The sequence below is a fragment of the Ochotona curzoniae genome, unplaced genomic scaffold, assembly GCF_017591425.1.
Source record: "Ochotona curzoniae isolate NIBS_2020 unplaced genomic scaffold, NIBS_Ocur_1.0 scaffold_4505, whole genome shotgun sequence".
Taxonomy (NCBI): domain Eukaryota; kingdom Metazoa; phylum Chordata; class Mammalia; order Lagomorpha; family Ochotonidae; genus Ochotona; species Ochotona curzoniae.
The window spans coordinates 52,003,609-52,022,530 of NW_024467118.1; the positions used below are offsets into that span (position 1 = coordinate 52,003,609).

The 18,922-nt window shown below is 45.0% G+C and overlaps 1 protein-coding gene and 1 non-coding gene across 2 annotated transcripts in view; one reads left to right on the top strand and one right to left on the bottom strand.

Annotated features, from left to right (window-relative positions):
- The window catches only part of PDGFRL (platelet derived growth factor receptor like), a 55,108-nt gene that overhangs the window by 13,930 nt on the left and 22,256 nt on the right, over positions 1-18,922 (bottom strand). The window lies entirely within an intron of this gene.
- On the top strand, positions 6,439-6,545 carry LOC121146894. The gene has a single exon (XR_005882273.1). It is a non-coding gene; the product is annotated as a U6 spliceosomal RNA (small nuclear RNA).

The following is an 18,922-nucleotide window of genomic DNA, read 5'->3' on the forward strand; positions in this document are numbered from 1 at the left end:
ATCCACAGTGCCATGAGGATTCCAAGGAGGATCACCAGGATAAGCTCAGCATCTGGGGAGTGACTTGGGAGAAGGGAATGCAATCCAGGAGATGGCAATCTCCAGAGCGGCAGATCTGAGCCTAGCACGGATGGCTGGCTGGCACTCAAACTGATTAACAATGGTGATGAGAGGCAGCAGCCATGTGAAACATCAGATTGTATATAGCAGAGATGAATGGAATAGAGAGGTTCCTGTTTGGGCGCAGGCAGGAAATCAGGCAGAGACGGTAGTGGTAAGTAAGGTGGTAAGGTTTAATGGAACAGGGCATCCATCTCAATGAAAGGGTTCCTCGTTAGAATCTGAGAATATCCAGCCATTCAGGCTGCGGAAGGCAAAGTTACATGGTATAAAGGAGAGACTACACCCACCAGGCAGGGAGGGCATCCCAGCCAAGGGCAGAGATCTCTGAGGAATGAAATATACCTGCCAGGCCAGGCAGGCCTCCCAGGAAAGGGCTGACAGCCAGGCTTGCACGCTTGCTGGGACTGTGAAGGGAACAGGGCTCTGTTCTTCCTGCCATTTCTCCTTCCCTACCTCCTCCTCCTGGACAAAAGGTTTTCTTGTGTGCAACAGGGAATACTCCTCCCAACATTTTATTACCCAATATTATCAGACTGGGCAGCCCACTTGGCGCCAGGCAGAGGCAATTCCCAAAGGTGCCTCCCTGGAGAGGCTGGGAAGGTTTTATAGCCCAGTGTTATCAGGCCAGGCAGGCCATCTGGCATTGGGAGAGAGGATTGTCCCCGTGAGCTTTCCCCGGAGGAAAGGCTGAAAACCACCTGTAAAGTTACTGGGGTTTAAGCAGGACTGTGTGATGCAAAGTCCTGGACTGCTGCTTTCCTTTCCACAGGTTCTTCGTCTTCCTTAGGCTTTCTCATACACACACACACACACACACACACACACGCACGCACATGTGCACAAACACACACATGTGCACACACACAGGTTAATTTCTAACTTCCTACCTAATAAGACAATGGACTTTGGAGTTATAGATTCAAATCCCAGCTGCCCCGTAACCTTCCAACTCCTCCAAGCTCCTGCCATGCGCAGTGAGGCTCGCTCTGGCTCTCTGAAGGCAGCTGTCACTCTGGGAGAACCGGGCACTGCACTAAGCTCTTCAAGTAAGTCTAGAATGTAAGAACAGTGTCCATCACTGCTCAGGTGCTCCCTGCATTTTAGATATTGCTGTTCTTACGGTTCCGTTAGTTGCCACATCATTAGGATAGAGGATGAGGATACAGATGCTTAGAGAAATAACTTGTTCCAGGTCTTCCAGCTAATAAATGGCAAAATGTCTACCTTAACATCATAAAGATTGGGTTATGGAGGTTTTTAAGTAAAAGAGCATGAATTTCTATCTGATTAAAATGAACCAAAGCAAGATGATGCCTCTAACACAATAATAAAATCTGCTAAGTGGTGATTCCAAGATGACTAAATAGGGAGTAGACTTGTGGATTTTGATCTAGGGAAGCTAGTAGAGCAGAAGTGGAAAAAGCAGATTCTTAAGGGAAAGTCTGAGAGAATCCTGCACGAGCAGCACTCTGTGGAAAGAAGAGAGACATTGTGAAGACATGTAAACATGACAGTCACACAGTGGCCAGCAGAAACACTACCAGTGGCCCCACTGTCCCACACTGGAGGAAACCGCAGTTGCTGAGCCACGTCACAGCCAGGGTTGCCATCGATATTTTGTGGCACTGAATCTAGCTGACAGCATTAACTTCGGGCTTAGACCACTGCCAGAGCCGGGGGCAGGGTGTCCCCAGACCTCCACTGGAGAGGCTCACATATCTTTCTCTCAAGCCACGGCCTGAGCAGCCGGGTCATGGAGGAGTCAGTGCCCTTCTGAAGGCAGGGAGGGTACAGGAAGGAGCTTTTTGTGCATCCACCACGGAAACCCAGCATTGTGGGTAACATTGCCCAATAAAGAATCTCACTGACCATGGTAATTTCAGCTTCAGATTGAATGCAGGACAGGGGACAGAGGTCCACAAATCATGAGGGAAGTGTCCCCTTCATTTCCACAATGAGCCACAGGGAGGACTGGATTGAGGTATGATACCACCTGAAGGCCAGTGAAATGGGCAGCTGCTGTAGCATTTACTGGCATCTACGTATGCATAAAACTTTGAAAATTTCAAGGCAGGGCAAACAGGGGCTCCCCACAGACTTTGAGAATGCGCTGGTAGCTTGCCAGAGGATGCAGCATTGCCCACTGGGAGGCAGGCATGTGTACCCCCTTCACATTGTGATAAACAGAGGGGAACTCCTTCTCATGCCGAGTACTCATAGCCGGCACACTCCTGGGCAGGCCAGGCTCACAGTGCTCAGCTATCATCAGCTCCTGGTGATTGTGGGCATCTTGAGCACCAAGACCACGGCAATTCTGTGACCCAGGTGGAGCTGAGTCTGAACATTCAATCAGACTGACATCAAAAAAGAGATCCCTAATTCTCTGAGGTGTCTTACAGAAGGATTCTGTGCCTACATGGTCACCACTGAGATTCCCTGTAGTTCATGAGCTGCTGGAGGCTAACCCAGGCATGGATCACCACGAGAGGTTTGGTGGTGGTTATGCTAACAGTCACGATCAGTCCCTCCCCTTGGTCAGCAAACGAGGATATCACCACGTCCATCTCAGGTGTCATCCTGGACTCTCACCCCACACTTAAGCACTGACCAGAATCCACGGCCTCAACTTGAATACACCTCTGGACTTCCACTGAAGGAGCCATCACAATGCCAAGCCACAGAGCCATAATTTAAAAATAAACATCATCAATGAAGATGCCTAAAAGTAATCCAAAAACACAGGAAACAACGAAGGCATTATGTCTTCACAAAAGGAAGACACAATTCTTCAGTATTAGTGCGTAAAGATGAAGAAATTGATAGGGCCACGTGTGGTGGCCTAGCGGCCAAAATCCTTGCCTTGAACATGCTGGGATCCCATATGGGTGCCAGTTCTAATCCCAGCAGCACCGCTTCCCATCCAGCTCCCTGCTTGTGGCCCAAAACCTTGGGAATCTGCACCCTCATTGGAGACCTGGAAGAAGCTCCTGGCTCCTGGCTTCAGATTGGCTCAGCTCCAGCCATTGCAGTTACTTGGGGAGTGAATCATTGGATGGAGGATCTTCCCATCTGACTTCGCAATAAAAATAAATCAATCTTTTAAAAAAAATTGATTAAAAATATCTGAAAATAGAACAAATGATCACAGAATTATCTAAAAGCACACAAAAAATATTGAGATAAAGAAATCTGTTCATCATGGATGAGTTAGCAGACTGAGATTCTGTAGAGAAATCAAAGAGAAATACTAGAAATAAAGAATTCAATATGCCAAACAAAAAATACAGCTGTAAGCCTCAATAACAAGCTTGAGGACATAGAAAAAGGAACAGCAGAGGTAGGACATAAAACCTTAGAGTTCCCTCAGTCTGACAAAAAAGTCTCACCACTGCTTTTCAATACACTCCTGGAAGCTCTAGCCAGATCTACTAGGCAAGAAAATAAATCAGGGGGCTTTTTGAACCTGGGGAAGGTATATACAGCTGAGCACACTGGCTCCCTCAGGTGAGAGAAGCTCAACAGGCCTTCAGGACCACCCCATCCTGGAGGCTAGGTTTTTTGACCCACATGGGTGCCTGGGGCTGGGCCTCGTGGCTTCTCCTGGAAGAGCCCGGCCAAAGGTGCTGGGTGAAGCCCCTCAGGCCACTGGGCAGTGCCCTCATGGTTCGAGGGACTTGATTTACAGGGAGATGATGAGATTGCACAGGTGGCAGTGGGAGATGACCTGTGGTTTTTATACCCAAGTTAGGAATTACAGCTGAGGGACTTCCAAAGATAAGCCCACAATATGTGTTTGTATGTGTGGAACTGACACCAAAGTGGTTTGGAGGGGAGAACAAGAGTGAGAATAGTGGGTCTGATAGCAGAATCTGTGAGGGGAAATGTAGGCTCACGCCTGCAGAACTGCAATCTGCTGGCTTGCCCAAGAACTCTGGATGGGGTCAGGCCTTGCTGGGGAGCTGTGGGGGTGCCCAAGTTGGGTTGGGGTACCCACTGATGAGAACAAGAGTAGGACTGAGGGCAGCAGGCATGGCTGTAAATGGCTACAGACTGCTCTGTGTGTGGGTGTGCACTGGTACAGTGGCACATCAGATTGGGCTAGACCCCAGCCCCACTGGTACTTGTGAGAGCCAGGTTGGGTATAGAACAGGCCAGACTAGGTCTTGACTCACGTTGAACTACGTGAAAGTGTCTGGGTGCAGACCAGGGATCACTGGACTGCAACAACCAGCAAGAACCAGAATGGGTATGAGCCAGTTGAGCAAGTCCACTGTTCTTATTAGGACAGGAGGTGGGCAAAGTCACCTGGGCCAACGACCCACTGGTGTGCGTGAGAACTGCTACTGGAAGGAGACTTGAAGGAGGAGCTTGGGAAACTCCTTCACTGGAATGCTGCCTCTGTAGGTGAGCACAAGAAGCAAGACAAGGAGCAGCCCAGACCATGCCAGGTTATAGTACCTGCTGGCATATATATAAGTCAGGTCTGGGGACAGACCAGTCTGGGCCAGTACATAATACCCACTGAAAGATCTGAGAACCAGCATAGGGGGCAGGAGGAGCCAAATCAGGCCGCAACACCAGCCACTTCACCTTAGGACCAGGACAGGAATCAGGCTGGGCTGGGATAGGCTGTAGGATCCACCAACAGGAGGAGCTGGACTGGGGGCAGACTAGACTAGGCCAGGCTGCGCAGTCAGACTGTGGACACTGAGGTGAGATGAGTCATGTCAGCCTTGGCCCAGTGGGGGCCAGGTTTGTGCATCCCAGGGACTGGGGATCTGACAGGGCTCAGGTAGCTTGGCTCAAGTCATGGGGTCCACCTGTATGGTGGGGAATGAATTCCTCAGCCACGAGGATGGGAGAATCAGTGGAGTTTGGGTCACTTGGCCCAGATCCTAGGGTCTGCCTTCCAGGTGGATGTTGGTTTCATGAACCCAGGGAATGGGGAATCTGGAATGGCATGGGGCTCCTAGCCCTGGTCCCTGGGCCTGCCTTCTAGGTGGGTAACGGGTTTGCGAACCCCAGGGTGGGGGATATAGTGATGCTTGGGATCCCTGGCCTGGGCTCTTGAACTAGCCTGCAGGAACACGTTCTATTTAATGAAAAAGGTGGAGCAGTGGACACAAGCCTTGCTGCAAAAGGAGAATATGGCAGCACATTTAGTGCTACAGCAGAAGAAAGAGAACAGAACAAACTGAACAACTACCCCAAACAAACAGTGACAGCCAAAAACTCAGTGAATGGAGCCAATGGACATTGGGAGGGTGACATCATCCTTGGAACGGAATGGTGAAATTGGCAGCATTTCAGAACTATCCAAACCACTTGGACAGAACCCTCGGAATATGCACACAATGAGACTGTGTTGATATGAGGTGGTGGTTCTTCATCCCTGGATACTGGGATGTGTGAAGAGTTGTGAGTGGTTCCCCCTTTGTTTCTCCCCTTGCCCTAGGAACAAGAAATAGCAGATTTGGAAGCAATGAATTAACCTAACTTTCCCTAAACCTCAATCCTTCCCATCCTGATCAATCATGTAATCATTATTGAAAAAATAAAATTTATTAAAAAAAGAAAAAAAAAAAACCCAAGGCCCAGCATATAGCCTGTGGCTAAATCTTCACCTTGCATGTGCCAGGATCCCATGTGGGCGCTAGTTTGTGTCCCAGCTGCTCCACTTCCCATTCAGCTCCCTGCCTGTGACCTGGGAAAGCAGTTGAGGACGGCCCAAAGCTTTGGGTCCCTGCACCCATGTGGGAGACCCAGAAGCAGCTCCTCATTCCTGGCTTCGGATTGGTTCAGCTCCAGCCATTGTGACCACTTGGGAGTGAATCAGTAGATGGAAGATCTTTCTCTTTGTATCTGCTTCTCTCTGTATATCTGCCTTTCAAATAAAAATAAATACTAAAAATAAATAAATAAATAAATAAATCAAAGGGATACAAATTGCAAAGAAAGAAGTCCAGCTATTCCTGTTTGCAGACAACACGATCCCCTACACAGAGGAACCAAAAGACTACTGGAACTCAAAAGAGTTTGGCAAAGTTACAGGATGTGACATCAACACAGAAAAATTAATATCCTTTGCATACAAAAACAATTCCACGGCAGAGAGGGGGGAAAAAGCCCTGTAAGTTCAGTTCCATCCACAATAGCTCAAAAAATTGAAATACCTTGGAATAAATTTACCCAAGGACATGAGGGATGTCTGTGATGAAAATACAAAACACAAAAGAAACACTTGGAAGACACCAAGACATGAAGAAACCTCCCATGTGGCTTCTAGAATTAATATCATCAAAAATCTATATTGCTGTGCTCGCTTCAGCAGCGCATATACTAAAATTGGAACGATATAGAGAAGATTAGCTTGGCGCCTGTGCAAGAATGACACACAAATTCATGAAAAATCTATATTGCTGAAAAACAAATTACAGACTCAGTGCAATCCCAATCAAAACACCTGACATTCTTCTCAAATACAGAAAACATGATGCTGAAATTCATGTGGAAAGAGACCACAGATAGCTAAAGCAATCTCTAACAACAAAAATCTGAAAGCATCACAACACCAGACCTTAAGACGTACTCCAGGACAGTTGCAATCCAAACAGTCTGGTATTGGCACAAAAAGAGACCAGATTAATGCAACAGGAGAGAAATCCCAGAAACTAACCCACACAGCCAACAGCCAACCCACACAGCCAACTAATTTTTGACAAGTGATTTAAAACCAACCCAAGCAGAGAAGACAGTCTCTTCAACCACCAGTTCTGGAAAAAGTGAATTTACACATCAAATATGAAACAAGACCGTTGTCTTATACCTCTTATAAAAATTAACTAAATGGATCAAAGATCTAATCTACAACCTGATATCATCAAATTACTAGAGCAAAATATTGGTGACACTCTACAAGATATAGAGATAGGAAAAAACTTCTTAGAAAAGACACCAGAAGTTCAGGCAATAACAACAATAAATGAGATTACATCAGGCTAAAAGGCCTCTACACTGCAAAGGAAACTTAACTAAGTAAAGAGACAGCCAAGAGAATCAGAGAAAATATCTGCAAACTATGTGACTGACAGAGAGTAAATATGCAGGATTCATGAAGAGCTCAAACACTCAACAACAAAACATTCCAGTAAAGAAACAGGCAAAGCACATGAAAAGGCATTTCTCAAAGAATTGAATTCCAACAGTAACAGACATGTAAAAAATGCTCAGGCTTACAATGCAAATTAAAACCACACTGAAGTTTGAGCTTACCCCACTTAGAATTGCTGGCATCTGAAAAAACTCAATAAATTATGGCAACACGGGGGGAAAAGTATTCTATTCCACCGTTGGTGGGAGTGTAAACTGGTGTAACCATTATGGAAGAGAGAACAGAGACTCCTCAGATCCCTGAAAATATATCTTCTATATGACCCAGTCATTTTAGAAATTGTTCCAAGTGGAATGAAATCAACATTTAAGAGTGCTATTTGTACCCCCATGCTGATAGCTGCTTAATTCATAATAACTAAGATATAGAATCAGCCTAGATGCCCCTCAACAGATGACTGGATAAAGAAAGTGTGGCACAGAATCATTGCGGCATACTATTGAGCCATAAAAGAATCAAATCTTGTCTGTAGCAACTAAACGGATTCAAGTGGAAACCATTATTCTTAGTGAAATAAGCCAGTCCCCAAAGAAAAAACACCATCTTTTCCCTAATCTATCACTAATATACAAAATTAAAAATGTAATCTATGTGTAAAAGTGATATTCTAGGATTTGAGTATTCTGTACAACTTTTGCTTATACATCCAAAGAATCAATTTTTTAAATTTGAATTTTTACTATTTTTTTTTACTTTATCTTTAGTTAATGGATGGTTAACTCTGTGGTCGTGAAGTGAAATGAAAATACACTATTGTAAAAACTGGAAAAAATAAATAAGGAATGGGGGCAGAATTTGAGCAGAAGAGATGGTGGAATGGGAAGTATTAGCAAGCCCCTAAATCTGGATTCTGATATGAGTGAAATTTATCCACTTTATATAAACAACATTTTTTAAAAGGGCTAATTATGGTTGTACAGGTATACACACACATTCCAAGCAAAATCATAGAATAACTGGTTAAACTGTATCTGTATAAGAAATTCAGTAAAACAATAACTCATTTTCTATTTCAATCAACACAAAACCACCCAGTAATTAGAAACAAGAGCAGGAAACCCAAGTTACTAAGCATCTACTGCATCAGTGATAGTATCCAAAGAACACTGAGATGCTCAGCAGTAAATTAACAACTTAAGTGGTACTTAAGAGGTTTGGATAATTGTATGCATTTCACCCACTGTGATTTCACGAATCCTAAGGGGGAAAGGTGCAACCATTGTCCTCTATCCTAGATAAAAACTTTGGTCACAGAGATGAGGAGAGCCGTTCCTGGGCCACTGACTGCCTAAACCCAGATTTTCTTCTAGACAGCCAATTGCCTTCAATAGCATGAAATCAACAAATATAAGGGGGTGAGGTAAAAAGATGCAAACAGCCTCCTCACCAAACACTCTGTAAAAAGGAGTTATTTAGCTTCTAGCACAAACAAGGAACAGTGCCAATCAACAAAAGATTCAACTGTATATGTTTGTGCATGTCTTAAATGTTTATGCAGGCTCCGTATTTACTGTAAGGCTCCATGTAAGGATGTGTTAGACACAAACTTACTCTGATATGCTGAGTACATGGCCACATGAACTGTGTGCAAATCCTGGGAAAGCTGTCACCATCTATGTCTTAGCAAAAAAGAAGAAATATGATGAGGAACTCAGAGAACCGCATCCTGTGAACTCACAGTGAAGATAGTTCCCATCCCAGGCCAGAACCTACCTCCCTAGTTATCATCTTGAGCCAACTACTCTCTACTTCTCAACTTACCTACCATCTATAATCTATTTCTATGCACTTATATAACATTTACAAGATTTACAAATATCTATCATCTTCATCTCTACTTTCTGTGTTATCTGTCTTCTCTCCATTCTATCCAAGGAGCTACTCAATAATCTTGTCATGAAATTTCAGGGGCCTGGCACAATGGCCCAAGGGCTAAATCTTTACCTTGCATATGCCGGGATCCCATAGTGCAGTATTTTTTTTTTTATTACTTTCTATTCTCACTTTGTCAGATTCTTTCATAGTAAGAAAGAAGCAACACCAGGCCTCCTTCCTCTCTCCCACAGGAGGTTGCCTATGTGATGTTCTCCTGACCCTGCCAGCCTCTTACTCTCCATGCCCTTATCTTGATTCTGGTTGGACTCTGACCACCAATCTGGAATGCTCTATCTTGTTTTTCATTCCACCTCTGCCTGTCCATTGATGTCATCATTCTTTTTACCGTCCTGTCCAGAATATCCTCTGCCTCCTCTAGAGACATTCCAGAATCTGACAAAACGAGAAGTAGGTTCCCCATTAAACCTCTCAGACTAAAATCAGGCCTTCCACAACATAGATTGACAACGAGCAAGTCAAGCCACTAGGAGTAATGGCCCGAACAACATGTGGCCATGGGCCCAACAGTTCCACTCCGGAAACAGATCAGAGCCACCTGGATGGTAGCTACAGCCATAAGTGTGACAGTCCAAGTGAATGCACTGTGGTATGCTCGCCAAAACACAGCAAAGCATTCACAATGCATTATGAGCAAACACTATGAAAGAACTTATCCATTTTGATCAAGGTTTTCCAATAAATATAAAAATAGACCTAGAGGATTCTACACCAGTGTTTGCTGAAATTTTTAGTATCTTTGTTGTTCATTGATCTGTAGTTTTTCAGTTACTAAATCAAAAGAGTGTGTGGTGTTTTGTAACAAAGAAAAGCAAAACAAACGGCAGAAGAAACACTCAATGAAAGGTTAACCATGGCAGATCATTCATGCTTTAAACGCTTGGAAACTATGTGGTGTTCTTTAGAATGTGATTTTCATCAGTTTGGGCCAGCAGGGAGGTTTTTGGAGGCCTGAAAACCCAGAATATTATTTTTCTCTGGCTAATAAAAGTACAACCAATTCAAGTGTAAACATCATTAGGAATTTAGCGTAACCTTTTCAAACCACCCTGCTCCGGCACCCACATGGCCCTGCCAAGTCTGTGCTCCTTTCCCGTGACTTAACCTGGATTCCTAGATCTCACTGAGGTTTCCTTCTTACTCAGTTCCCACTCTTGGAAACTTTGTAAGAGAAGCCACAATTCCACCTGCCACACAGGCAATGTCACCATTGACTCCTGCTGTGTTCCAGAAATGTGTGACCCCCTCAGTTTGGCTTCAAGATCTTACAACAGTGACACTAACAGTTGAAAATAAACCACCATTATGTGAGGGTGGAGGTGTACCTTTGAGACATGACTGAGTCAAACTGAGTCATGAGGGCAGAGTCCCTATGAACACATCCCGTTGGCTTCATGGGTCATGCACACATAGACCAACACATGTGTGCCACCACCCACCACGGATGGGTGCTGGATAACGCTTCCACCACACTGTCTGGATTTTCAGCTTCCCAAACCATCAGCTAAATAAACCCCTCTTGCCTTCTAAGTGGCTCATCTTAGGTTTTCATTGTGACAATGGAAAGCACACCAACATAACAACAGTCCATTCTTTCAAATGAACTGATCCCTCTGGAAATAGGATTCCTCCATCCCTCCTTCAGGTTCTCTTGTGGCACTGTCAGATACACATCCTAAAAACCATTTACTTCCATTTCCAGTTTTCCAATGTTCGCAGTGACTGTGGCCATCTCTGCATGTATTCAAGGTCCCTCTGCCTTCCCATTACTTCTAACGTGGACCCTTAACATTCACCCAAGCCCTGCACTGATCCCACACCTATCTCCTCATTTCTACCTCACAGCCTTCCAGCCATCTCCACCCCTCTTAAAGGTTCTTTTGCCAACATGTAGCTATTCTTTCAGGCATTACTCCCAGGAGGCTTTTTATGTGCACTGGCCTTTGTAAAGCAGTTGTTAGAGCATTCACCCAGGAGTCAGACATTGTTGGTTTCAATCCTGCCACCAACACTTCTTGGCTGTGTGACCTTGAATTATACAAGTTCAGGTGACTGTGTGCAGAGCAGAGCAGAAGTCAATCAGTGAAACTGAGCTGAAGAACCTGTCTGGGGCCCTTACTCCTTGCCGCATATTTTATCTAGCACAAACTGAATGCAAGTGCCAAGAGTAATGTTGGAATGAAAAGGAACCTTAGAGGTTAGCTTGTCAGATCCCTCGTTTGAGATCACTTCCCTCATGAAAGGTCACACAGCTAGTCAGATTCCGAGACTGGAACAGGGTCCCTGGGGAGGCCTGAGAAAAGACAACCCAGCGTGCTTCCCACACTAAGCACAGGGTAGGGAGACGGACTAGCGCTCTATCCCATAATGGAATCCTGACCCAGTGAGTGACTTGGAGGGGGTTTATGAATCATGGCAAGATGGTAAGACTTGGCAGTATCTCTCACCATGTGAAAAACTCAAAGAAATAGCAAACCAGATCTCTCATGTAATTTTGACAAGGAAGTCATCTTCCAAACTTTGCAATCATATGATTCAGGTGTATGGGGCATTCATTCTAAAAATTCATGAGATTATATTTATGGCAGTTGTAAGCTTACCATACAGCAAATTCATCAGCACTTCTCTGTGGGCAGCATGAGAAAAGATCCCCCAGCTCTCAGCCCATATTCAGGGAAGTAACAGGCTCTGGACGAGCAGTGGGGGACAGAGGACAATGGAGCAAGCCTCTACCACCCTCGTTGGGAAAAACAAGCTGTGGATTGCTAAACACACAGTCACAGTAAGGGCATTGTAGCCACGTTAGAATAGTGAATGCAGAGGCCATAGGCCCTGGGCCGTTTTGCACCTGGCACAACGAATTCACCATGGAAACAGGGAACTGTCAACATTTGCAAGGTATCCAGTGCTACAAATGCTAGTTTGATGGCAAATCTTCTGATAGAACATATTTCTTAAGGTAAGGGAATAGTAGGGTGTTGCAAATTAGGATTAAGTCTAGCTTATTTTACTAACAGCTATTGAGTTGGGAACTCTTCCTACCCTCAGTGAGTCCAACCTAAACATCTCTGGAAATTGAGTTCAAGTTAAATCAGTGGTTCCTCAAGCTGTCAGCAGACCCCAACCCCCGGGGGAGGTTCCAGCCATATCTCCCCAGTCTATCTTCAATGTATGGTACTGAACAAGTAAGCATTCAGTCACTCAGGGAATCAGTCTGTTGTCCCTGCAGCCCGTTGCCAGGGTCACTCTCCTTGCTGAAGGCCTCCATGCCTGCACCCTTGACCTCAAGCTGTCTGGCGAAGCTCTGAATTGGTTGCGGTATGACTTCCGTCTGATCAGTTCCTAAGCTGTTTGTGCTTGGGATGATTTCAGGGCTTTTCTTAGAAAAGCCTTTCTGACCTAGCAGAATGGCTTTGTACGTAAATTAGGCAAGCAGTAACTCTGATGGGCAAATGCCCAGCTCAGCTGAATGCCTATCTATCTCAAGCTGTGACAGACCCACATGGTCACTGCTGTGGCTCTTCATTTGACAACACTGCCCCCTGCTTCTGCCTCCAGTGTGGCTGCCAGCAGACTGTGCCATGCCTGAGGCACCAGGGTTAATACATATGAAGGCATTTTCTCCCCTACTAGTTTTGATAGCTACAGAGACTCAGCTAAGGTCATAAAAAAGAAGCAGTGTTGTTACTGGGAGGGGAAAACCTGTGTTTCTGAGCTTCCCTCCACTGCTAGTAAGACACTAAATCTCACCTGGGATCTAGAAGGCGGGGCAGGGGGTGAGCAGGGTAAGGCTGTGAACAGCAGAAAGGAGGTAAGTCAACAGGAGAGGCAGAACATAGCAAAGGCAGGCTCAGGGCCCAAAGGAAATCCAACCACAGAATTTAAGCTGTAAGGCACCAAACGGGGGAGGTGAGCATCCTGAGACCCCAGGATGCAGTGGACAAGCTGGGAATGCAGGATGGGACATGAAATGGGAGGTTCTGGGAAGATTTTGCAGGGCAAGGACTTAGCACCTGCCCACTTCAGCCGGCTAGGTGGGTGGGAAGGTGTGGGCAAGGCAGCTCAGGCCAGACACCAGAGGAAAGTTCTGACACCTTGTTTTGCTGTTAGGTCACTGGGGAGAACACTTCCCATTTTGTATCTTAGTCTTTATTCCACTTTCCTTGTTCCCTCCTCTGACGTACATTTGAAAATTGTGTCACTTACATTTTACAGATTGAAATATATGGCAAAATGATCACGGTAAATCATCATGCTACCGTAACACTCACTTTCATATCTGCATATTAAATACCCAAATGTGCCCACATATATTTTTTCTGTCCCTCCTTTATGTCACATATATATAGACATAAATATATTTAAAGATTTAACTTATGAAATACATATGGCCATTTAAAGTTCTACCACAAACAACGGTCCATTGTCTGACAGTCTTCAAAACCGTCATCTAAAATAGTCCTGTGATTTTTTTATGATGTTTTTGAAGCATTAACTTGGCTTTCTTCTAATCTTATGATATTCTAATGCTATGTTGTATCTTAAACATCTGAACTTCCAATATAAGAATGCCTAAGAAATAAAATATTCTGTTCAGTGAATCCTTGCTTTTTAAAAACGCAATTTACTTGGAAGGGAGGAAGACGGAGACAAGAACAGGCAAGGATCTTCTACCCACTGCTTCATTCCCTGGATCAAGCCAAGCTGAAGCCAGAAACCAGGAACTCAATCTGGGCCTCCTATGTAGGTGGAGGAAACCAACTGCTCACGCTATCCCTGCTGCCTCCCAGGGCGCGCAATGGGAGCTGGAATCGAGACCAGGGCTGGCCTTGAACCCAAGTACCATGATACAGGATGCGTCTCAATGGGGGTCTTAGCTCCGGCACCCAATGTTCGCCTCAGAACATTCTTGTTAAGTAACAGTGAGCAACAACCATTTCCCCCAACATATATATTGGCCTTAACCCATGTTTCCCTTCTCTGTGACCAGGTTAGCATGGGACCTGGGAGAGCTGTAGGACTCCTGGTGTGGTTACCCATCACTGCTCTGCAGTATCATGATCAGATAGTGAGCAAGAGATTGAGACAGACATCTAATATGTTGTCATAACGTTCCTGCAAAACCGGCTCTCTTTTGCATGTCCTATTTGAAGGTATTGCTAGCAAAAATAGCTCCTCTTGACTGCGATGTTTACAAATACACGTGTGATCACTGTCCACGCGTGACCTGACTCTCTCCAGCGCCCTGCACCCCGAGGCTGGCTCCATTATTACCCTCCCCACACCCATGTCCTGAATGGAATGCAGCTGTGTTTTTCCACAACCTGAGCATTGTCAGAACGTCTCGTACACCCAGAGTCTGGCATCCTGCTCCACCCCACCGATCTGTCTCTGGGGAGAGAGGTGGGGACAGACTGGCAGTGGTGCCAGTGAGTCTGCAAAGACAGAGCTCTTCCTTCAGGCTTGTCCAAGTTATTTGTCTTTAATTTCCGGAGGAGACATTCATCTGAAGGGAAACATCAGAGTTTGGCTGCAGTGTTTGCTTTTCATTATCCAATGCTAATGGGATTCAAACTGGGCTTCCAGGTAAGTATACAGACACACAGCAGGCTCACCAGCTTCAGTTGTTCTTAGGAAAGTAAGCAAAGCAAGCTTGGAAGGGAGGCAAGTTAGAATTTAAAATACATCTGTGGGGTCAGCATGAGTGAATTAAGCTGCTGTTGGCAATGCTGGCATCCCATATTGGAGCCCTAGTTCAAGACCTGGCTGCTCCACCTCCGATCCAGCTACCTATTCATACACCTGGGAAAGCAGCAGCAGATGGCTCAAGTACGCACGCTCCTGGTGCCTACACGGGAGACCCGGATGGAATTCCAGGCTCCCGACTTAGGCCTGGTCCAGCTCCAACTTGCCATTTGAGGAGTGAATCACTGCATTGAACGGCTCTGCCTGTCACTCTTCCTTTCAAATAATTAAAAAAAAAAAAAAAACAAAGACATGTGCACAACAATGCGAACACCTTTGAGTGTTCTACCCTAAACCGGATCTTCAAAAGGTTTGTAGAACATGTGGATTATGGGAAAAAAAAAAAAAGAGCATGGATTTCAAAAAGTAATTTTGCACCAAAATAAACTTAGACTTTCATTACACCCTCCATGAGGTTTTTAAAGGTCTTCTCATATTCCTAAACAATGGTCAGTTTTATGTGCTGCACATTTTCAAAATAGAATCAACTGGACAGGGAAAAGGCACCTCGCTCAGTGCTGTCCCCACCAGACTTGCCTACAGCGTTTGTCCAACTCTGTGAAGATTCTTTCTCGACAGCGCGATTCCGCTGCCTGCAAGCATTTGGTAATGTCTCCCTTTTCTCTAACAGTGGCCCTCCTTTGTGCTGTCTGTGGGTGGAGTAGCAGCGGCTATTTATTGCTTTCTGAGGAACCAGCCAAAGGGGGCGGTAGAGCCACACCCACTCCTCCAACTTCAGCTCTGAACTGAGAAATGCTGACATCCGACCAGACGCCACAGAAACATCCGGACTGACAGTGTCTTCTGACTCCTTGTTTTCTTGGGTTTACTATCACAGGAGCCCAGTATGCTTTCCCGGCCATGAAGGTGGTACCGGCCTAGCTGAAGTCTCTAAGGAGCTCTGATTTATTCCAGCCAGCAGCCAGCCACCCATTCCAGGCACATTCCTTCCCTGCCCTGGTTCAGCCGCATGCCATCCATCTGCCTGCTCTGAACTCCAGATGAAACTGAAGACACATCAAAACAGATGCCAACATTGGGCATGTGTATCATCTGGCCAGGGTTGATCAAAGGATTCAGAATATTTTTGTGTTATTTTTTAAAAAATAACAAACAAAATGAAAGGAAAAGTCTTATTAAGTATATATATATATATATATATATATATATTTTTTTTTTTTGCAAGAGAACACTACATGTAGGAACAGATCAAAGACCCTAGCTGAAGGAAAGCAGAGCATCAGTGGGTGACTGATGCTGAGAAGAGGCGCCTCCCCCTGAAAGCAGGCCTGAGGACGCCCGCTCTGCGGTGCTTATCCTGGCTGCCTTTTCCGTGCTCCACACAGACCTGCCCTAGAGCTCACTCTCGGTTTCTTCGTGCAGCTAGCAAGACCCTCTGTGGTCATCCTATCTTCCCCACATACCCTTCCTGCTCCTGGGACTAGATGCATTCTCATCTCCCTGAGCTGTTCCTTCTCCAGTCTTCTTACATTCCCTTACCCCATTTACTGGGAAATGTTCAACCCCCTTCTTCCTCATGCTGCGCTCCTGTGAGTGAGGCAGGCACACCACCTATCAGAATCTCTCAGGAGCCGACTCCCCAACGGATGAAAAGCACTGTGACTGTGTCCGTTTTGTTCGACGTCTTACTGCTAACACCTCCCCACTATGGGATCTTGAATGTAACGGATGCTTTAAAAAATACTGGGAAACACAGTTAGGACAGATGAATAAACAAAATGAAGGATTCAGTGTAACAACTATTGTCAAAAACAATTTTAAAAACCTATTTGCTCTGATTGCCACAGAAGCAGACTTTCTGCAGTCATTGGTTTGGGGTGAGTCTGGAGTTAAATTTGAATCGGTTTCAGCCTTACACCTTCAGCATGTCACTGTGAGTCTCTGAGCCGGGTGGGGGAAGGTGCTGGTCCAAGAGATATTAGTCCAGAAAGATTTCAGAGGCTCAGTGGTACGAGGGTCCCTCAAGTTCATGGAAAATGGAATTAGACTGATGTGTGTTTAAATGCATTTTTTAAATCCATCACATGCATTTTCCATGGACTTTTTGAAGAACCTTCATACATGAATTTATCCCTCTGAAAGTACCTAAGTTTACCAATGCTATTTTCTTTTAAGGCATTTGTTGGTAAACTGTTCACACTGCTTAAAATATCACTTGACGTTGTGCCCAGCCTGTAAGGCGACAGGTAGTCACAAGTCTACCCTCATCTGGCCTCATTGGAAATGCTTCTTCCCCTGGGGACGGGAAGAGGGCTGTAACACAGAGGAACACCGCCCTCTAGTGGCCGTCTAACGACATGGCTTGCGAACACAAAGGATGCAAGCATCCAGCCCTGAGGGAGACTTGGAGAACCCCCAAAGCTGACCTTGCTGAGCCTGCAGTCTCTGGAATGGTCAAACATGCACAGAGGTTAGGAAAGACTTGATGGATGTGGACTTGGGATAGTGATTACAACGGGCTGGGAATGGAGGGAGGCAGAGAATGGGAGGGTCCGATAATACAAGAACCAAGCCCTGGTGGGGTGACTCTGGAAGAGAGTTGCTTTAGGTACCAATAAGGAGATGGAAGGCAGGTGGCCTGGCTGGACTGGTAATGCTGTGTCTGCGTACTGACATAGTGTCTTGTTCCCTATAAAATGTTCAAGTGCCACGTGCAAATCAGAAATCTTAAGGGCAGACACTGAGCTAATGCTTAGGACACTCTACTCCCAAGGTTTGATTCCCGCTCCTGATTCCAGCTTGCTGCTCTTACAGACCCTGGAGGCTGCAGCAAGGGCTCAGGTAGCTGGGTCCCTAACACCCATGCCAGGTCTGGCTGGAGCCCACAGCTCCCAGCCCCAGCCCTGGGGAGTGAACCAGAGGATGGCAGTGCCTTCTTTTATGGTTCTCTTGCTGCTCCTTACATAATTTAAAATTTTTTAAATTCTTTAAATAAAAATTTTAGAAATCCATTTTCATGATGAAGGATTATTTATGTTCTGAGCTCTGATTTCCAAATAACCAGGAGCAGTGCTTCCGTATGCTGGTGTCTGAAAAGTTATCTGAAATTAATGTGGAAATTTAACCATTTCCAATCCAATGCTATTTCAGCAAGAAATCAATACATGCATCCTCCTAAATGTATTCTTTTCATCTCTGTTGTGAATTTAACTTCAGAAACCATTCTCCTTAGTCTAGTTGTAAGCTAGAGAAAGCAGGCAAGCCATCTCCCTTCCACGGGAGCTCCCTCCACCGGGCCAGGAGTAGATTGCACCAAAATTCATCCCACCTGACACACCCAGAACCTGGCATAGTGCCCAGCCCCCCACTGCCACTCTCCAGCTTGTTATTCAGGCCACCCACACGTCCTGTCTGTCTCAGGGGTGACCCCAGGCTGGGGAAGTCAGGGACTAGGAGAGGGAGGGAAGAGCTTGTCAATGGGAACAAGTTATAGTTGCATAGAACAAGGTGCACACTTGACTATCACAAGGCTATTGTAGTAACTGTTTCAACAGCTGTTTGAATGTTGTCATCATTCAGAAATTATCACTGTGGCAATGGGCATGCCTGATTTTACACAGGTGTAATGTATTGAAGCATTATACCCTGTCTTATCAACATATTCAATGATTGTTAATTTATCAGTGGTGCTGCAAGTATAGTTTGGTTAAATTTTTGTTTTCTACCTTTATTCATCAATGGTTAAGAATGCTTAGTGATTAAGTTTTATCTCTCTGTGGTTAAGAATTTATAGAGTGAAATATTTCCATTCAATTAGTGGGAATACAACATCTATGAACTAGGGTCTCTGGTTTCGACTTGTTAAATTTCTTAGTAAAATATAAAGGCTTTCCACTGTAAATTTAAAATGTTATCTCAAAAACTAATGAAGGAAGGAAGCAGGAATTATCATTATATTCTTAGAATTTTTTCTATAAATCACACTGAATCTGTTAAAATTAAGATAGTAAAAATTTCAAACAGGAAAAA